The sequence below is a fragment of the Sciurus carolinensis genome, chromosome 3 (assembly GCF_902686445.1).
Source record: "Sciurus carolinensis chromosome 3, mSciCar1.2, whole genome shotgun sequence".
Lineage (NCBI taxonomy): Eukaryota > Metazoa > Chordata > Mammalia > Rodentia > Sciuridae > Sciurus > Sciurus carolinensis.
In genome coordinates, this window is record NC_062215.1 from 144,913,544 (window position 1) to 144,936,615 (window position 23,072).

Sequence of the window (23,072 nt, forward strand, 5' to 3'; positions counted from 1 at the left end):
TCAGACCAAAGTATACTTTCAGATCAGATTAAAGTCAGTCCAGATATGGGATCTTTTCATCTTCATTCCCTGTGCCCACCTGGAGAGAAGGGAAAACTTCATGGGAAATAGGGTGTTCCCTGACATTACAGGACTTGTTATGTCAACTTCCTGAAGCTGAGTCTCTTTGACCTTGTCCCAAAAGCAGAATGTACACCTCCTCAGAAGGTCTGGGGCCTGGTGCATCTAGCCTTTCCAGATCCCCTTTCCTTCTATCACCCCATTTCTCTAGAATTTAGGGAGGAATTTACTGAAACAAAATCCTGGAGTACAAGAAGAGATAAAATAAACATTTATGTCCAATAGTGGCTTGGATTTGAAAGTGACACTTTTTTCCTCTGGTCTCAAAATTGGGGCATTTGTTCATGCATCCTGTGTCCCAGATAAATATCTTGTACGCAACTCAGGAGCAAGGAAAGCTGCTGTTTTGAGCATGAGAGGCAAAAAGCTTGTACATAGCGCACTTCTAACAATCCTAGCTGTAAGAAGGTGTTATAGTTTATGCCTCCCTCAAGAGGCCATTTTTCCCATCTTCCAACTTATATTCAGGCCAGGCTTGGGTGCAGAAAAATATCAGGCATATCTTTTTTTAGAATTTGTGGGTCAAACTGATCCCAACTAGTTAAGATATATTCTAAGGGTGTATAGATATCACAGGGAGTATTTCCCATCTATAAGACAGAAAGAAGAAGAACAAGGCATCCTCTGTTATTGTTTCCTGACTAGGGCATCCCTTGGTGTAACTTTCCTTTCTCATGAGTGAACATGTGAAGAGTTGTGGCCTACCAGAGTGGTCACTCTTACTGATGTAGCCTTGCATCTTTGAATTTCCTTAGATTCCTTCCCTTTCCTCTATGAGTGACCACTGTAAAGGGTTGTAGTCTATCAGAGTAGTCACCCTTATTGATGTGGCCTTGTATCCTGTGATTCCCTGTTCATTATGATAAACCCTGGCCTGCCTGTGTTAAGCCTACCATCAGCTGAAAAACTTAGAGGGAGGATTGTACCTTCCACCATATGGAGGAAGTTATTATTCAAGCATTTATTTTAGGTCAAACCTCAGTGCCCTGACACAAATCAGAATCCAACCCTCCATGTGTCAAATCAACAAGGTCCTCCCAAAATCCCAATCTGCTTCCATCAAGATGAACTTCTCCATGGGCCAGGCTCCCACCACTCAGGCAAACTAAGTCTCAAAGAATCAGAACCCGCACCTGCTCCAAAGTCCCCCAAATGACCACCTCATAAATGTCCAGACAATTGTCATTCTAGGCCACCACAATACAGCCAACATCCCAAATATATGTAACTAGAGTCATGCACACACCTAAGAACCATACATGCCCATTTGAGAGCCCCATCCAAATTCCAATGCAAAAGACTGCAAAATGAAAGCCCATATAGGCTTAACACAGGTGTAGCAATCATCCTGACTACCAAGTTCATATAAAACCCACTCCACAAACCCCCACATCAACACTCAGACAAAACTCCCAAACATGCACAGCTCCCAGAATACACACCATCAGCCACACACACCTAGGAAGTCAACCATACTGCAACAATCCAAAACAAGTCATCCATTCAACCAGCCTTGAAGCAGCCATTCAAAAGGCCCCCAAAGTGGTATGAACTCCAATCCTCTGAGATCCAACCTCCTAAGCAACAAAAGCCCAACAAACAAAAGAAATCATCCTGACAATTAAGAGCAGACCAAAGCTCTAAGAAAAACCCCACTAATCCAAGACATGGAGAACTCTGTCCTGAACCAGCACAACAAAACTTGACCCCAGGAAAAAACCTCATACTATCTTAACTGACCTTACAATTTATAGCCAACTTAATAACATACCCAAACTTTTTGAGATTTACCTTCCACAAACCATCCGAACTTTCTTAGACTCTCCACAGCTTGTTTAAATCCTTAGTTTTGTCTTCCCTTACTATACAAAATACTTTTTCCTTTTAACTTCTTCTAGTTGCTGACCACTTTCTCAATCCACATCCTGAAATAATCCTTAAGAAATTACCAAATACCACTCCTTTCCACAAGACAAAGGACTTTAATCAAAATAAAATACAGTCAAAACTGCCTGTACTCCCTGCCCCCTCGGTAACCTGGAGGAGAAGGCAGGCCCAATAATGCTCTGGGTGGTAGCCCCAATTAAGAAGAGCAAAGAATTGGCCCTGCCAGGAGCCAGCCCCAGCAACTCCCGGTTCCCCGAAGGATGGGTGGAGTCGGCGCAGAGGAATGACTCGAACCTCTGGAGCAACTTGAAGCAAGTGCTGCTCAGATTTCTTTTAGTTGTCCTTTTTTTTAAATTCATTTTGATTGTAAACAAATGGGATACATCTTGTTTCTCTGTTTGTACATGAAGTAGAGGCATACCCTTTGTGTAATCACACGTTTACCTAGGGAAATAGTTTGATTCATTCTGTTGTTTTTTTTTTCTCCACCTCCCACCCCTCTTATCCTTCTATAGAGTTCCTTCTTCCTCCATTCCTTCTCCCTTCCCACCCCCTATAGGTGTCATCATCTGCTTATCAGTGAGATCATTCATCCTTTGGTTTTTTGAGATTGGCTTACCTCACTTAGCATGATATTCTCCAGCTGCATCCATTTGCCTGCAAATGCCATAATTTTATTAATCTTTATAGCTGAGTAATATTCCATGGTATATATATATATATACCACAGTTTCTTTATCCATTCATCAATTGAGGGGCATCTAGTTTGGTTCCACAGGTGGCTATTGTGAATTGAGCAGCTATGAACATTGTTGTGGCTGTACGCTGATTTTAAGTCCTTTGGGTATAGGCCGAGGAGTGGGATAGCTGGGTCAAACGGTGGTTCCATTCCAAGTTTTCTAAGGAATCTCCACATTGCTTTCCAGAGTGGCTGCACTAATTTGCAACCCAAACAGCAATGTATGAGTGTACCTTTTTCCCCACATCCTTGCCAACACCTATTGTTGCTTGTATTCTTGATAATCGCCATTCTAATTGGGGTGAGATGGAATCTTAGGGTAGTTTTGATTCGCATTTCTCTTATTACTAGAGATGGCGAGCATTTTTTCATATATTTGTTGATTGCTTGTACATCTTCTTCTGTGAAGTGTCTGTTCATATCCTTAGCCCATTTGTTGATTGGGTTATTTGTATTCTTGGAGTAGAGTTTTTTGAGTTCTTTATATATTCTGGAAATTAGTGCTCAATCTGAAGTATGAGTGGCAAAGATTTTCTCCCACTCTGTAGGCTCTCTCCTCGCATTGCTGATAGTTTCCTTTGCTGAGAGAAAGCTATTTAGTTTGAATCTATCCTAGTTATTGATTCTTGCTTTTATTTCTTGAGCTATGGGAGTCCTGTTAAGGGAGTCTGATCCTGGACTGACATGTTGAAGAGTTGGACCTACTTTTTCTTCTATAAGATGCAGGGTCTCTGGTCTGATTTCAAGGTCCTTGATCCATTGTGAGTTGATTTTTGTGCAGGATGAGAGATAGGGGTTTAGTTTCATTCTGCTGCATATGGATTTCCAGTTTTCCCAGCACCATTTGTTGAAGAGGCTATCTTTTCTCCATTGCATATTTTTGGACCCTTTGTCTAGTATGAGAAAATTGTATTTATTTGGATTTGTGTCCATGTCCTCTATTCTGTACCATTGATCTACCTGTCTATTTTGGTGCCAATACCATGCCATTTTTGTTACTATTGCTTTGTAGTATAGTTGAAGGTCTGGTGTTGCGATACCCCCTGCTTCACTCTTCCTGCAAAGGATTGCTTTAGCTATTCTGGGTTTCTTATTCTTCCAGATGAATTTCATGATTGCTTGCTATATTTCTTTAAGGTACATCATTAGGATTTTAATTGGAATTGCATTGAATCTGTATAGCACTTTTGGTAGTATGGCCATTTTGACAATATTAGTTCTGCCTATCCAAGAACATGGGAGATCTTTCCATCTTCTAAGGTTTTCTTTAATTTCTTTCTTTAGTGTTCTGTAGTTCTCTTTGTAGAGGTCTTTCACTTCTTTTGTTAGATTGATCCCCAAGTATTTTATTTTTTTCAAAGCTATTGTGAATGGGGTAGTTTTCCTAACTTCTCTTTCTGAAGATTCATCATTTATGTATAAAAATGCTTTGGATTTATGAGATTAATCTTATATCCTGTTACTTTACTGAATTCACTTATGAGTTCTAAAAGTTTTCTGGTGTAATTTTCTGGTTCCTCTAAATATATAAACATGTCATCAGCAAACAGGTATAGTTTGAGCTCTTCTTTTCCTATTTGTATACCTTTAATTTCCTTGGTCTGTCTAATTGCTCTGGCTAGAGTTTTGAGGACAATGTTGAATAGAAGTGGTGAAAGAGGGCATCCCTGCCTTGTTCCAGTTTTAGGGGGAATGCTTTCAGTTTTTCACCATTTAGAATGATATTGGCCTTGGGCTTAGCATAGATGGCCTTTACAATGTTAAGGAATGTTCCCACTATCCCTATTTTTTCCAGTGTTTCGAGCATGAAGGGATGCTCTATTTTATCAAATGCTTTTCTGCATCTATCACAATAATCATGTGATTCTTGACTTTAAGTCTATTGATATGGTGAATTACATTTATTGATTTCTGGATGTTGAACCAAACTTGCATTCCTGGGATGAACCCCCCTTGATTGTGGTGCACTATCTTCTTATATGTTTTTCCATGCGATATGCAAGGATTTTGTTTTTGCATCTATATTCATCAGAGATATTGGTCTAAAACTTTCTTTCCTTGATGTGTCTTTGTCTGCTTTGGGTATGAGGGTGATACTAGCTTCATAGAATGAGTTTGGGAGGGTTCCCTCCTCTTCTATTTCAAGAAATACTTTGAGAAGTATTGGAATGAGCTCTTCTTTAAAGGTTTTGTAGAACTCGGCTGAGAACCCATCTGGTCCCGGACTTTTCTTTGTTTGTGGGCTTTTGATGACTTCTTCTATTTCATTACTTGAAATTGATCTATTTAAATTGTGTATGTCCTCCTCGTTCAGTTTAGGTAATTCATATGTCTCTAGAAACCTGTTGATGTCTTCAAGATTTTCTATTTTGTAGGAGTATAGATTTTCAAAATAGCTTCTCATTATGTTTTGTATTTCAATTGTGTCTGTTGTGATAGTTCCTTGTTCATTCCGAATTTTAGTAATTTGGGTTTTCTCTCTTCTTCTCTTTGTTAGTGTGGTTAAGGGTTTATCAATTTTGTTTATTTTTTCAAAGAACCAACTATTTATTTTGTCAATTTTTTATTGTTTCTTTTGTTTCAATTCATTGATTTCAGCTCTGATTTTAACAATTTCCTGTCTTCTACTACTTTTGGTGTTGCTCTGTTCTTCTTTTTCTAGGTCTTTGAGTCATAGTGTTAGGTCATTTATTTGTTGATTTTTTTCTTCTTTTATTGAATGCGCTCCATGAAATAAATTTTCCCCTAAAAACTGCTTTCATAGTGTCCAAGAGATTTTGATAAGTTGTTTCTTTTTTTTTTTTTTTTTTTCCAAATTTGAGAATCTTTATTTTTTTTTTGTAAACAAATGGGATACATGTTGTTTCTCTGTTTGTACATGGCATAAAGGCATACCATTTGTGTAATCATAAATTTACATAGGGTACTGTTGTTTGATTAATTCTGTTATTTTTCCCCTTCCCCTCCACCCCTTCTCCCCCTCTTTTCCCTCTATACAGTCCTTCCTTCCTGATATGTTGTTTCTTTGTTCTCATTTGCCTTAAGAATTTTTTAATTTCCTTCCTGATATCTTCTGTTATCCATTCATCATATAATAGCATATTATTTAATCTCCAGGTGTTGGAGTAGTTTCTGTTTTTTACTGTCATTTATTTCTAATTTCAATCCATTATGATCTGATAGAATACAAGGTACTATATCTTCTTGTATTTGCTAACATTAGCTTTGTGGCATAATATATGGTCTATTTTAGAGAAGGATCCATGTGCTGCTGAGAAGAAAGTGTATTCGTTCTTTGTTGGATAGTATATTCTATAAATGTCAGCTAAGTCTAAATTATTGATTGTGTTTTTGAGATCTATGGTTTCTTTGTTCAATTTTTGTTTGGAGGATCTGTCCAGTGGTGAGAGAGGTGTGTTAAAATCACCTAGTATTATTGTGCTGTGGTCTATTTGATTTCTGGCATTGAGAAGGATTTCTTTGACATATATGGGTGAGCCACTATTTGGGGCATAGATATTTATGATTGTTATGTCTTGCTGATTTATACTTCCCTTAAGCAGCATGAAATGTCCTTCTTTATCCCTTCTGACTAACTTTGGCTTGAAGTCTACATTATCTGAAATGAGGATGGATACTCTGGCTTTTTGGCTGTGTCCATGGTATGTTTTTCCCCATCCTTTCACCTTTAGTCTGTGAGAATCTTTTTCTATGAGATGAGTCTCTTGCAGGCAGCAAATTGTTGGATCTTTCTTTTTAATCTAATCTGCCAGTCTATGTCTTTTGACTTATGAGTCCAGGCCATTAAAGTTCAGGGTTATTATTGAGATATGATTTGTATTCCCGGTCATTTGGCTCATTTTTTTTTTTTTTTGACATGACTTGATTTCTCCTTTATTTGGTTGTTCCTTTAGGGTAGTTCCTCCCTTTGCTGATTTACATCGTTGTTTTTCATCTCTTCCTCATGGAATATTTTGCTGAGAATGTTCTGTAATGCTGGCTTTCTTTTTGTAAATTCTTTTAGCTTTCGTTTATCATGGAAGGATTTTATTTCATCGTCAAATCTGAAAGTAAGTTTTGCTGGGTATAAGATTCTTGGTTGGCATCCGTTTTCTTTCAGAGCTTGAAAATGTTGTTCCAGGCCCTTCTAGCTTTTAGGGTCTGAATTGAAAAATCTGCTGATATCCCTATTGGTTTCCCCCTGACTGTAATTTGGTTCTTTTCTCTCACAGCCTTTAAAATTCTGTCTTTATTTTGTATATTAGGTATTTTCATTATAATGTGCCTTGGTGTGGGTCTATTGTAATTTTGTCTATTTGGAGTCCTATAAGCCTCTTGTACTTGATTTTCCATTTCATTCTTCAGATTTGGGAAGTTTTCTGATATTATTTCATTGAATAGATTGTTCATTCCTTTGGTTTGTTTCTCTAAGCCTTCCTCAATCCCAATAATTCTTAAATTTGGCCTTTTCATGATATCCCATAATTCTTGTAGATTCTGTTCATGATTTCTTACCATCTTCTCTGTTTGATCAACTTTGTTTTCAAGATTAAATTTTTTTCTTCAATATCTGAGGTTCTGTCTTCCAGGTGTTCTATCCTATTGGTTATACTTTCTATGGAGTTTTTAATTTGGTTTATTGTTTCCTTCATTTCAAGGATTTCTGTTTGTTTGTTTGTTTTTTTCAGTATCTCTAACTCTTTATTGAAATGATCTTTTGCTTCCTGTATTTGCCCTTTTAACTGTCTATTGGTGTGATCCTTCAATGCCTGCATTTGCCCTTTCATCTCATCCTTCAATGCCTGCATTTGCTCTTTCATCTCCTCGTTTGCTTCCCTGATCGTTTTGATTATGTACATTCTGAACTCCCTTTCTGTCATTTCTTCTGCCATGCTGTCATTGGATATTATTGCTATACCATCTAGGTTTGTTTGGGACATTTTCTTCCCTTGTTTTCTCATATTGTTCAGGTATCTACCCCTCTAGTAGTGAAACTCTGGGATATTGCAGATTTCCTCTATTGACTAATATTGTCTCTGTAGATTTCCAATAACTCACCTCTTAGCCTTTAGTAGGCTGAAGTCTTGGAGGAACTTGACAATGCGGTGCTCCACTAGGAAGCTGGCCTTCTTGGGGTGGTGACCTCCAGGTGGGGTATATTCCCTGGTGGCTCTGAGATGGTCCTGAGTCTCTCAATACCTCCTCTTCTTGGCTCCTGGGTCTTGTCAAAGGTCTTCTAGCCTCCTGTAGGTGTCTCAGGAAGGGAGCCGCTCTTCCAGTGCTGATGGCCACGCCCTCAGGAGTAATTCAAAATGCCTGCACCAGCCTATAAAGAAGCCTCTGGCTAACTCCCTGATGGGGACAAACCTCGGCGTGGTGGTTCGATGGGTTGGCTACCCACTGCCCTGCTCCACAAGGCAGGCAGTTTGGGTGCCCGCCTGCTACCTCCACGATGCAAGCAGCCTGACTCGCCCGTCAGCTCGCTCCACGACTCTTGGCTCTTCTTTTACAGTATTAAGTAAAGCAGGATTAAACAAGATACAAGTTATAGAAAAATTACCACAAGATTGTCATTAACCACACTTTCCAGCAGGTGTCTAACACATAGCGGGTACATTAAGGTCCACTTTCTATATTTACTTAAAGTTACTCACATACGCATATTACAGTGAAAGATATTTTCCTCTTTTCATCCTACTGGCCTTTGTCTACCCTTTGGTGTCAGACCTATGGTCACCATAATGACTCTATTCTGTTTTAAGCGAATTTTACTGAACTGCTAAGCAAAACATGTACTTAAACTTTAGCTCATATTGCTATGTCTTTGATTTAACCTTAAAGGTCTACTCTATTACCTAAACAAGCTCAGTTAAGACTAAGTTAGGTTATTTACTGCCAAATAATCAGTGTGAGTGTTTAATTTTTATCCTAATATTTTTATGTTATTGATGTATCCTCTACCTATTGTAATACACATATGAGACCTAAGCCAGCATAAACTACTCATAACCAATTAACATGCAATGAGGGTATTTGATCTTAAGATAATATTTTTCTAGTTGTTTGTATATGCTGTTTCTTTGTTCTTTAGTCCTACATTTCTTGGGTGGCCCTTGACATCCAAGTCTTTGAAGGAAGGACAAACATTGGACATTTGTCCATTTATCATTAATATTAATTATCCATTCACCATTTTCTTTGTACACTCCTGTATAGGGAAGAGATGGATCTGTGGGATGTGGGTCCTTATATTTATTCACTTGTTTCCCTCTAGGTGGGTACCACAAACGTCCCCCAATCTTGTAAGCTAAGTAGGGCGGTCCTAGTACTCTGGGGACAATAAATCTCCTGTTCTGTTTGTTAGGCTATTTACTGGTAAAGCATTAACTGGGGCAGGTGTGCTCAGCATAGGAGCAAGCAATTCTTGTAACTGTAGTTTTCTGAAGAACTTCTCAAACTCTGTACTCACAAACGTATGTGTGATATTGGTACATTTTTTAAAGCATTCCTCATCCTCCCCCAAGTTCTGCAGACTCATTAAGGTTAAATTCTTTTCACAATGATCCAGGGAATATGATTTGCAGTTGCATAGTTATAAGTATAATAATTACAAGAAAACACCCAATTCCTAGGACAGACGACAGTGGCAATTTCCTGGAATGGTGGCCTTACCAAGCCCTTCCCCGTGCTCAGACCTTATCAAACAGCATGGTGGGAATGGTCCCCACCAGGGTCCCTTATACTAGGAGAGCTATTGTGATTGACTTGGACTGAAGATTAGCTTGACTTGTACTTTGGGTCCTAGGATCTAAGATAACTGAGGCTAGAAATCTGCAAAATTGGTTTCTGTCTTAGAGGAAGTCACCAGGAATATGTTTAGGGTTTGGGTTATAAAAGCCTCTCAAAGACTCTAAAATTCCCAATAGCCTTATTTATCAATAGGTCCTACTGAGACAGCTGGGGTTTGGAGGGACACATGAAGAAATCTGGTTCTACATAAGTTCTACAGCAAACATGAGAGAAAGGCATTTTTAGCAGAGGATTACAGAAAGAGACCACTTGGCTCATGCTTTGGGGATTAGTGGGTTGCCACTTTTCCAAAGACCTGAATCAGAGTAAGACTTTGTCTCAGGACCAAGATATACTGGGTGTGGGCACCCTTCAACATTGAGCCAAATCAGTCAGAAAGTGAAAGAAAGAAGTGGATATTTGAACCAGTCGAGTCAACCTGGTTTGTGTTCCAAGGAGAGAAGCTGAAGTAGAGCTTGACCAACATTCTTCCATCAGAGACAAAGGGGATTGATCAAGTCTCCTCCATTAAGCCTGTCACCTTTGTCTTTAGATTGGTGGCTAGGCCAACTGCTTTTAGCTAGCTGACAGATGCCTGGTATTTCCTTTTTTGGACTGAGAATTTTCTAAAAAAAACTCCAGAAAACAAAAGTGATGGTTCTGTTGGTCCATTTTACTCACCCTCTGATAATCTTGGCTGATCCCAGAAGATCCAAGGACAATGGAGGGTAGAGTAAAGTAACAATTTATTTTTTAAACAGAGAGGAAGTGGAGCTCCTACAAGAGAGGGATTCTTAGTGGGTTGCTGCAGAGTTGCTAGGAGGGGTAAAAAAGTATTGCTGGAGGTGAACTTTAAACTTACTGACTAATGACTTTTTGGGAGGGGAGTTTCCACATCCAATAAGAGTGTGACACTCTGTGATTGTGCACCCCCTTGTCCAATCAGGTTGTTGATCATGTGTTTTTCATTGTCCTGGCCCGCAGGACATCAACGCAGGACGGCAAACCTAAGAGAGAAGGAATGAAGGGACAAGAGACACAGGGAGTGGCAGCAAGACAGGAATTCTGATCAAGCTGCAAATTTTTATTGTTCGCACGGTATTTATGCTGAGGGAATGAGGGGTATGACGAGGTGCAGGCTGGTTGGCTGTGTTCTTCTATTGGGCTCCTGATAGGCTGCAAGTTCGCGCCAACGGGAAGGTGAAGTCCCGGAAGAGAAGCAGGGACGGCGCCATAGGCGCCATACTGTCAGAATTATCAGCCAGGAGTGGGGGAGGGGTGCTGCTGCTTATTGTAAAGGTCAGAATGTTCTCAGAATGAGAACTTCTTGGTCCCTGACAGTTCATGTGCTTGATCATGTGCTGTCTGGCCTATCAGATGCTTTACATACGGAATTGTTGTGATGGCAGTCCCTGCTTTGTCTGCCTATTGAGTTTCTGGCTCCTGCTCTCAGTAGGCAAATGTTCAGCCATTGAATTACACCCCCAGCCCTTCCAAAGACTTTAAACAATGGCCCATATTTAATTTTTTTGTTTAAAATATCTGATAAAGTTTCAGTTTTCCTGGTTAGTTCCTAACTGATTTAGCCAGTCAGTAAAGGTGAACTGTCCAATTAATCTCCTTTGTTATTCTGAGTTTTTTTTTTTTTTTTAATCAGAAACTAACATCTGACCTAGTCAAGGAAGGCATTCTTTAAACCAGACATTTCCCAATGATAATCCCAGTATAAAATCATTGAGCCTTCTGGGAAGATTATTCTATTGATCAAAAAGTTCCCAGTGATGAAATTATGTTAATTTTAAAAAATTTGCTTAGAGCCAGGTGTAGTGGCACATGCCTATAATCCCAGCTACTAGGAAGCTGAAGCAGGAAGCCACAAGTTCAAGGCCAGCCTGGGTAACCTTGGGGAGAACTTGTTTCAAAATAAAATTTAAAAAGAACTGGGGTATAGCTCAGTGGTCGAGTGCTTGACTAGTATGTGCTAGACCCTAGATTCGATCCCCAGCACAAACAAACAAAAAACATTGCTTCATTTTAGAAAAAAACACATATGATATTCACATAAAGAACTTGTTTTGTAGGGGCTGGGGAGATAGCTCAGTTGGTAGAGTGCTTGCTTTACAAGCAGCATAGGGTCCTAGGATCGATCCCCAGCACCGCAAAAAAAAAAAAAAAAAGAACTTGTTTTGTGGTTAAAATTTATCCTGTAGCCAGGCACGGTGGCCCATGCCTGTAATCCAAGAGGCTCTGGAGACTGAGGCAGGAGGATTGAGAGTTCAAACCCAGACTTAGCAACAGCAAGCCTCTAAGCATTCAGTGAGACCCTGTCTCTAAATAAAATCATAAAATAGGGCTCAGAATGTGGCTCAGTGGTTGAGGGCCCCTGAGTTCAATCCCTACCACCAAAAAAAAAAATCATCCTGTATTTGTTTTGAACAGACAATAGAATAAAAAAATGTTTTACTACTAAATGTCATAACCATCTCTATCTACTTGAAGTCTTGCTGGTTCCATCCAGTTTATATTTAAGGTTCTGAAGAGTAAGCAAAAGGTAAAACAAAGTGAGATACTAAGTGTAAGTCAATAAGGAGGATTTCATGTGAAAAGGTCACATGAAAAGCAGGAAAAAAAAAAAACAGAGAGGGGTTGCAGTTGTGGCTCACTGCACTGTAGAGCACTTGCCTCGCGTGTGTGAGGCACTGGGTTCCATCCTCAGCACCACATAAGAATAAATTAATTAATTAAAGAAAGCTATGAAAAAAGCAATAATGTTTTTAAAAAGACATAGAGATAAAATATTATTTTATTATGGAAGACTTCAAATATTCACAAAAATTAGATTTGATTGTGAAAATCTCCCCTTGAATCCATCATTCAGTTTGATAAATATCAACATATGATCAATTTCAAAAAATATATATATATACATATTTTAGTTGTCAATGAACCCGTATTTTATTTATTTACATGTGGTGCTAAGAATCAAACCCAGTCCCTCACATATGCTAGGCAAGCACTCTGCCATTGAGCCACAACCCTAACCCCATATGATCAATTTTGTTTTATCTGTAAATACTTCCATATAAATATCTAAGTTTTTTTTTTTTTTTCCAATTCTGGGGATTGAACCCAAGGTCTTACATATGCTGGACAGTGGGCTACTGCTTCTTATTTTGAAACAGGGTCTTACTAAGTTTCCCAGGCTGGCCTTGAACTTGTGATCCTCCTGCCTCAGTCTCACAAGTAGCTGTGATTATGGGTATATACCATTGTGCCAAGGAAGGCTCTTTTTTAAAAAGTTTTATTAGTGCATTATACTTATACATAATTGTGGCATGTATAAGTTCATTTTGACATGTTCATCAATGCAAAAAACATAATTTGCTCCATTTCAATCAGCAGTACTACCCTGACCCTTCCCACGAGTCCCTTCCTCCACTCTAGTGGTCTTTCTTCTATTATTTTTGTAATTGGTGCATTATAATTATACATAAAAGTGGAATTCATCTGAGCATGGTGGCACACAGCTATAATTCCAGCAACTTGAGAGGCTGAGGCTGAAGGATCCCAAGTTTGAAGCCAACCTCAGCAACTTAGCAAGGTCTTAAGCAACTTAGCAACCTTGTCTCAAAATTTAAAAATTAAAAGGCTTGGGGTTGTAGCTTAGTGGAAAAGCACCCCTGGATTCAAGACTCAGTATCAAAATAAAATAAAATAAAATAGTAGGTACATTTGTATTATTTGAAAAAGTCTTCCTAAAGGGGAGGAATGGAATTAAATTTGTCAAACTATACTGTGTACATGTATGGATATATCACAATGAATTCCCCCTTGTGAGGGTGGGGGACTAGGGATTGAACCCAGGGGCACTTTACCATTGAGCTGTATCCCCAGTCCTTATTATTTTTTATTTTGAGACAGGGTCTTGTAAAGTTGCTTACGACCTTGCTAAGTTGCTTATGCTGGTCTCAAACTTGGGATATTCCTGCCTCAGCTTCCCAGGTTGCTGGTATTACAGGTGTGTGACCCCACACCAGATACCTACTTACAAATTTTAATTTCTTAAAATCATCTAATATCTAGTCACTTAAAAATTTTTGCAGTCTCATGTATGGTTTTTGTTGCTGTTGTTTTTGTTTTTGTTTTGTTTTTGTGGTACTAGGGATTCAACCCAGGGAAACCCTAATACTGAGCTACACTCTAAGCCTTTTTATTTTTTAAAATTTTTGAGAAAAAAAATCTCACTAAGCTACTGAGGCTAACCTTGAACTTGTGATCCTGCTACCTCAGCTGGGATCCTCCGGAGTAGCTGGGATTTCAGGCACTCACCATGGTACCTGGCTCATATATGTCTGTTCTATTACCATCTAGAAGTACTGGGTTCTTTTTCTCTGTTTAGCAAAGAATTGGAGAATAGGACAAAATAGATATAGCAAGAGATATCAGATATTGGATAGCAACAGAGATGGAAAGCAAGCAGGTTTATTGCAAAAGTGACAGAGATAGATTTATCCGAAGAGAAGGGGCCCCAGAGCTGAGAATCCAGTGAGGTAGTTTTGGACTGTTCTTTTTATAGTCTCTGGAATTTTCTCCCTTCCTTATTTCCTCTTCTATTCATGCCCTCCTCACTATTATTGATTGGTTCCCCCTCTGTCCTTGTGTCTGTTTTAGTTTTTCTCTTGGACCCCCATGTAGGAGCACAAATATGAAAGTGTCTGTCTGATTGGGTCCTCCACTTGTATCCATGAGCACTTTCAACAACCAGGAAGTTAGCGTTATCAGAAGACCCTCTCCATGCTCCTTTGTTCTTATCCTGTCCCCAATCTCCTCACTTGCCATTTTGCCCTGACTGCCTAAACCCTTCTACATCGCCCCCACCCCCAATCGGAGAACACTTTGACTACTGTTGGGAGTTGAGACAATGACCACTCTGACTATTTCAAGCTGGAAAGGGGCGTGGTAATCTTATGTCTGAGGGTCCTCCTGAAGAGAGGTCAAGGCTAAGAGGTGTTATCAGGATGGTCCAGAGGTCCTTGGTAGAAACTTGCAAGCACATTTACACAGGGTTTCATATGTATAGCTATACTTTTAATTCTTGCATACAGATAAATATTATGGTAACAAAGTGAGATTAATACTAAAGCAAATATCATTATAGGTTAAACAGAGCAGAAGAATGTCATTGTGCAGTTGGAGAAAGAAACAGAAAATCATACCAATGATGACTGGTGCTGGGGAGATAGCTCAGCTGGTAGAGTGCTTGCCTTGCAAGCATACAGCCCTGAGTTCAATCCCCAGTACCGCAAAAAAAAAAAAAAAAAAAAACAATGATGACTGGTATTACTAGTTATTAATAGTGATACACCAATTAGTCTGTTAGTTGTAATTTAAGTACATCTTTCATATTGATTTAATTGATGTTGATTATGTGTTAACATATCTTTGTAGTAGTTTGATTAAAGACATCTACTAAGGGTTGTAAAGTTATATACATATGGGGTAAAGGTAATAGTTTTGGGGTCCATGTTAAAATAACATCATCCACTTGGTCAAGAGAAAGGTAAAAGATGTCACTCTGCCAATGGAGGACCTTGAAGTATTTGATACACCCAGCAAAAGAAGTAACTTGATTAAGAAAACTTAAGTCAGATTGAGTATTAGTTGCTAAGCATGCATGTTGAGCAGTTACTTCATAGAGCATAGAAAAGTTATGCAGAGGATACAGAGTGACGTCACATAAATTAAGTGGATGGTTAAGTAGACAGGGATCCATCTGCAATTTTCTTAAGCGTTTCATAAGAAGCTCATTTTTTTAATATATTACCTGAAGATAGAGGTCTCCATGACAATGAAGATGAAATTTAATTCCTGATTCTCCAGAGAGTTTTTGTGTTTTTTTCTCCCTTAAAAGTAGGTCCAGGGCTGGGGAGATAGTTCAGCTGGTAGAGTACTTGCCTTGCAAGCACAAGACCCTGAGTTCGATCCCCAGTACCGCAAAAAAAAAAAAAAAAAAAAAAAAAAAAAAAAAAAAAAAAGTAGGTCCATTATCACTTTGAAGACTTTGAGGGAGATCAAACTCAGGAATGATCTCCTAAAGTACAACTTTTGCAACTTCAATAGTCTTTTCAGATCTGCAAGTAAAGGCCTCCACCTATCCAGTGAATGTATCTCCCAGAACTAGTAAGTATTTTGAATTTGATCTCCCGGGCTTATGGGGATCAAACTAACTGCCAGTCCACTCTTTATTAAGAATCTGTTCTTTGGTGTCTGGAAGGGCGAAGACATTTATTAGAAGGATTAAACCCATTGGCAGATTTCACAGCTTTGGATGATCTGATGGACTGTCTTTTCCTGAAAACATTTTTTGTATTAGGTAAAAGTATTATCTCTTCCCAAGTGGTAGAGGTGGTGGAGAGACTTTAAAACCTTTCATAGGGATGCTTGGGGAAGTAAAAGGATACTCAAAGGAGAAACCCACCACTCTGTATGCTCTAATTGGTATCCTTAAGCTACAGTCTGTTGAGCCTCTTCCATCAAGTACAGGGGGCATTCAGAGGATAGAAAATAATTTTCCCATAGGAATGGGGTAACTGTGGAAACCTGTAAAGCAGTTTCCTCGACTGTAACATCTGCAGCCCTATTTCACTTAGCTATTACGACATATCTCTTCTGATGTCCAGGAACATGGATAACTGCTACCTGAGAGGCAAAGAATCTCCTTGGCATGCTTAATAGGAATGCCTATAGTAGTAAGCAATCCTCACCTTTCCAGATAGCTAAGTAAGCATGAAGTATAAGAAAGGCATATTTAGAATATATATCTGGAGAGAGGATGCAAGATGGCAGACTAGAGGAAGGCTGCATTCCTTGACTCTCCATGACTCAGGATTTAAGCAGAGGAAATATTATTTCTATGCAAGGCAAACATTGCTGCCCCTCAATCCCCTGCTGTTTACCCCCCATTCATTGGCCTGCTGTCTGCCAGCATATTGCCTCCTTTTGAATGAGGATTGCTCTCTGGCTACTACTTCTCATCCATCATTTGCCTGTTTGCCCTTGCCACTTGCCTTCGACCAGCGGGACTAACGACACGTACACTTCAGAAGTTCATGAAGCAGCTTCCGCTTTATTCGGATAACACCCTCAATATATAAGCAGTCTCATGCATAAGCAATTGTAACCAGATATGTCCATCCAATCCTATTAAAGGTCAAGCGAGCACGAGCTCAAGCATACACATAAGATATATCTGTCCACACGCTAAGTGGCTGAACTAATTATCATACAGCCAATGGTAAACGCTTCCTGTTTTTCTCAAGGTGCATTCAGCATGTCCTTTGGCTCTCTGCCAGTCGTCATCTTGGATGTATGTGGCATAACCCTGGGCCCTGGGTCTCGCCCACCACAGCCCTCCTCTTGCTTGCCTACTTTCACCTGCCTATTGCCTGCTGCCCAATATCCACCTGCCAATTGCCCACCATTAGCCTACAGACTGCCCACAGACAACCAGTGGATTACCTGCTGCCTGCTGTTGCCTGGTAGTCCATCATCACAGTCCTTCAGGTGAGGTACTGGAAGCCTTCAGGAACACTATAAGACTACAAGGTAGAAACTGTACATAAGAAGACACACAAACAACATGAAAAAAAAAAAAACAAAAAAAAAAAAACAAGGGAACAAAGTGCCTCAAACAAACCAAGATGTTCCAACAATAGAATCCATAGACAGCACAGTAGAAGAAATGTCAGAGAAGGAGTTTAAAAAATACAAAGTTAGATTGATCTTTGGAAAACAAACAGAAAATATGGGAAGTGAAAGATCACTTCAATAAAGAGGCAGAGATTAGAAAAAGGAATTAGGCAAAAATCCTCAAAATGAAGGAAACAATAAACTAAATTAAAAATTCAATGGAAAATATCATCAACAGACTAGACCACTTAGAAGACAGAACCTCAGACAATGAAGACAAAATATGTACTCTTCAGAATAAATTTGACTGCACAGAGAAGATGAAAAGGACAATGAACAGAACTTCCAAGAAATATGGGATAACATGAAAACACCAAATTTAAGATTTATTGGAATAGCTAAAGGCATGGAGATACAACCCAAAGGAATACATAATCTTTTCAATGACATAATATCAGAAAACATCCCATAGGACTGGGGATATAGTTCACTTGGTAGAGTGCTTGCCTCACAAGCACAAGGCCCTACATGCAATCTCAGCACTGCAAAAAAAAAAAAAAAAAAAAATCCCAAATCTAAAGAATGAAATGAAAAATCAACTACAAGAGGCTTACAGGACCCCAAATGTACAAAATTACAGCACACCAAGGCACATTATAATAAGAATGACTAACATACAGAATAAAGATAGAATTTTAAAGGCTGTAAGAGAAAAAAAATCAAATTACATATAGGGGGAAATCAGCTTAGCTGATTTCTCAACCCAGATCCTCAATGCCAGGAGATCCTGGAATAATATATATCAAACTCTAAAAGAAATTGGATGCTTCCGAGAACTTTATAGCCAGCAAAATTAAGCTTCAGATATGAAGATGAAATAAAAACCTTCCACGATAAACAAAAGTTAAAAGAATTCACAACTATAAAGTCTGCACCTCAGAACATTCTCAGCAAAATATTCCATGAGGAGGAAATGAAAAAAAAAAAAAATGAAAACCAGCAAGAGGAGAAACTACACTAAAGGAAACATCAATCAAAGGAGAAACTAAATCAAGTTAAAACCCAAAAATAAAACAAAATGACCAGGAATGCAAATCATATCTCCATAATAACCCTGAATGTCAATGGCCTAAACACATCAATCAAAAGACATAGATTGGCAGTTAGGACTTTAAAAAAAAGACCCAACAATATGCTGTCTTCAAGAGACCACTTCCTACGAAAAGACATCCACACATTAAAGGTGAAAGGTTGGGAAAAAGCATATCACTCACATGGACTGTGTAAACAAGCAGGAGTTTCCATCCTCATATCAGACAAAGAGGACTTCAAACCAAAGTTAGTGAGAAGGGATAAAAAAGGACATGCCAACAAAATAGAAAATCTCGAAGACATTGACAAATTTCTAGAGACATATGATCTACCCAAACTGAATTAGGAGGACATACACAGTTTAAACAGATCAATTTCAAGCAATGAAATAGAAGACTCCATCAAAAGCCTACCAACCAAGAAAAGCCCAGAACCAGACAGATTCTCAGCTGAGTTCTATGAGAACTTCAAAGAACTCATTCCAATACTCCTCAAGTATTCCATGAACTAGAAAAGGAGGGAATGTTTCCAAACTCATTCTATGAAGCTAGTATCACCCTGATACCAAAACCAGACAAGGACACATCGAGGAAAGAAAACTTCAGACCAATATCCCTAATAAACATAGATGCGAAAATTGTTAACAAAATTTTAGCAAATCGCCTACAAAAACATATTAAAAAGATAGTACACCTTGATGAAGTGGGTTTCATCCTGGGGATGCAAGGTTGGTTCAACATCCAGAAATCAATAAGTGTAATTCGCTACATCAATAGACTTAAAGTTAAGAATCATATGATTATTTCAATAGATGCAGAAAAAGCACTTGATAAAATATAGCACTCCTTCATGCTCAAAACACTAGAAAAATTAGGGATAGTAGGAACATACCTCAACATTGTAAAGACCATCTATGCTAAGCCCATGGCCAACACTATTCTAAATGGAGAAAAACTGAAAGCATTCCCTCTAAAAACTGGAACAAATCAGGGATGCCCTCTTTCACCACTTTTATTCAACATTGTCCTTGAAACTCTAGCCAGAGCAATTAGACCAAAAAATTAAAGGGATATGAATAGGAAAAGAAGAACTCAAACTATCACAGACATGATTCTATATTTAGAGGGGCCAAAAAATTCTACCAGAAAACTTCTAGAACTCATAAATGAATTCAGCAAAGTAGCAGGATATAAAATCAATAAATCAAATGCATTTCTATATATAAGTGATGAATCCTCTGAAAAAGAAATTAGAAAAGCTACCCCATTCATGATAGCCTCAAAAAAAAAAAAATACTTGGGGATCAATCTAACAAAAGAGGTGAAAAACATCTACAATGACAACTACAGAACACTAAAGGACAAATTAAAGAAAACCTTAGAAGATGGAAAGATCTCCCATGTTCTTGGATAGGCAGAATTAATATTGTCAAAATGGCCATACTACCAAAAGTGCTATACAGATTCAATGCAATTCCAATTAAAATCCCAATGATGTACCTCATAGAAATAGAGAAAGCAATCATGAAATCCATTTGAAAGAGTAAGAGACCCAGAATAGTCAAAGCAATCCTTAGTAGGAAGAGCAAAGCAGGCGGTATCACAACACCAGACCTTCAACAATATTACAGAGAAATAGTAACAAAAACAGCATGGTATTGGCATCAAAATAGACAGGTAGACCAATGGTTTGGATAGAAGTCACAGAGACATACCCACATAAGCACAGTTATCTCATGCTAGACTAAGGTGCCAAAAAATACAATGTAGAAAAGATAGCCTCTTCAATAAATGGTGCTGGCAATACTGGAAATCCATATGTAGCAAAATGAAACTAAACCCCTATCTCTCACCCTGCACAAAACTCAACTCAAAATGGATCAAGGACCTAGGAATTAGACCAGAGACCCTGCACCTGATAGAAGAAAAAGTAGGTTCAAATCTTCATCATGTCGGCTTAGGACCAGACTTCCTTAACATGACTCCCAAAGCACAAGAAATAAAAGTAGGAATCAATAAATGGACAAACCAAAAAGCTTTTTCTCAGCAAAGGAAACAATCAACAGTGTGAAGAGAGAGCCTACAGGGTGGGAGAAAATCTTTGCCATGTACACTTCAGATAGAGCACTAATCTCCAGAACTTATAAAGAACTTTAAAAACTTTACACTGAGAATACAAATAACCCAGTCAATAAATGGGCTAAGGAAATGAGCAGACTCTTCACAGAAGATATACAAGCAATCAACAGATATATTAAAAAATGTTCAACATCTCTAGTAATAAGAGAAATGCAAATCAAAACTATCCTAAGATTTCATCTCACCCCAATTAGAATGGTGATTATCAAGAATACAAGCAGGGTTGGGGTTGTAGCTCAGTGGTAGAGTGATTGCCTAGCACATGGGAGGCACTGAGTTCAATCCTCAGCACCACATAAAAATAAATAAATAAAATAAAGGCATTGTGTCTATCTACAACTAAAAATATTTTTAAAAAAGAATACAAGCAATAATAAGTGTTGACAAGGCTGTGGGGGAAAAGGTACACTTATACATTGCTAGTGGGACTGCAGATTGGTGCAACCACTCTGGAAAGCATTATGGAGATTCCTCAGAAAACATGGAATGGAATCACCATTTAACACAGCTATCCCACTCCTCAGTTTATACCCAAAGACTTAAAATCATCATACTACAGTGATGTAGCCATATCAATATTTATAGATGCTCAATTCACAATAGCTAAACTATGGAAATAACCTTGATGCCCTTCAACAGATGAATGGATAAAGAAAATGTGGTACATATACACAATGAAATATTACTCAGTTTTGAAGAATGAAATTATGGCATTTAAAGGTAAATGGATGGAACTGGAGTAGATCATGCTAAATGAAATAAGCCAATCCCAAAAAAACACAAACAGAATGTTTTCTCTGATAAGTGGATGCTGATCTATAGTCAGGGGTGGGTAGGGAAGAATGAAGGACCTATGGATTGTGCAGAGGGAAGTGAGGGAAGGGGTGAGGTCTTGGGGATGGGAAGGATGGTAGAATGAGACAGACATTATTACTCTATATTCATGTATAATTACACTACTGGTGTGACTCAGCAGCACCATGTACAGCCAGAGGAATGAGAAGCTGTGCTCTGTTTGTTTACAATGTGTCAAAATGCAGTCTACTGTAATGTATAACCAATTAGATAAAATATAAAATATATATATCTTTCTAAAGATAAATAAATATATATATATAAATATATATATTAAAAAAATATATATATATCCCTGCTTATCTTTAGAAGGCTCTAGTGCTCAGGGGAGGACAACTAATTCTGTCAGTTGAGTGTTGGTATAAGTTGGAAGTGGTCCTGATTCAAAAACCTAAAAATCTGTCACTACTGCATATCCAGATCTCCAAATCCCATCAATCAACAATGAACTACCATCAGTGTATAGAGTGAGATTGGGATTATCTATGGGATGATCAGATAAATTTGGTACGGCAGCATAAGTTTCCATTATAACTTCCTCACAGGAGTAGAAAGGATTTTCCTCTCAGGTAAGAAAGAGGTTAAATTGAGGTTTTGACAGGTCTTTAAGGTAATTTCAGTTTCTTTCAACAACAGGACCTGATATTTTTGTATACTACTATCTGTTAACCAAAGACTATCTTTAGAATTTAGGATTCCTCCTATGTCATTGGGAGGTAAGTAGTTAGGGGCCTTCCCAGAGTAAGTTTATTCACCTCAGGACCAATAGTTCCACTGCAGCCACAGCTGTAAGACATCCATGCCACCCTTTGGCCACCTTATCTAATTCTTTACTTAGGTATCCCACTGGCTGGAGAGTGGCCTCTAATGATTGAGTAATCATTCCTAGTGTCATTCCTTTCTGCAACATATCATTGAGTATATGGGTTGAACTCTTTCTGGGCCAAGTTTTTGAGTTTCACCTCTCAGTATCATGCTCAAGTAAGTAATCCGGGGTAGGCACAACTGAGCCTTCTCTCGGGAAACTTTATATCCCCTAGCATCCAGCAAATTGAGGAGAGAGCCAGTGCTCTCAGAAAATATTTTTTTCTGAAGGTCCACACAAAAGAAGGTCATGTACATACTGAAGTAGCACTGTTTTAGAGTATGACCAGTCAATGAAGTCGTGTGCCAGTGCTTATCCAAACAGATGGGGACAGTCTGTAAATCCCTGGGGAAGTACTGTCCAGGTAACTTGTCTGGGCTTATGAGTAGGATCCTCAAAGGCAAATAGGAGTTTAATTATTGGATGTAAAGGAATGCAGAAAAAGGCATCCTTCAAATCTAGAATAGTATTATAAGTAGTTCCATTGGGAATTTAGGTAAAAAGAGTAAATGGGTTTAGAACAACTGGATGCAAAGGGACTACTGCTTCATACAAAGATTCTGAACTAATCTCCATTTATTGGGGCCCTTTGGGACCCCCAATATAGGAGTATTATAAGGGACAGAGCACTCTACCAAAAGTCTCTGTTGTTTCAAACTCCATATACTAGGTATTAGTCCCTTTCTAGCTTCAAGTTTTAAAGGATACTGATTTTGGCAAGGAAAGTAAGAAGGATCCTTTAGATGAATTTCAACAGGGGTTGTAGTCCGTGCCCATCACATCATATTGTTATCTGACCAAACTGTAGGGTCCACCTCTGTCTCTACTAAAGGTAGGCAGCTATAGTCCCCAGATAGCAACAACTTGGCCCATTTTATTTTTTATTTTTTAGTACCAG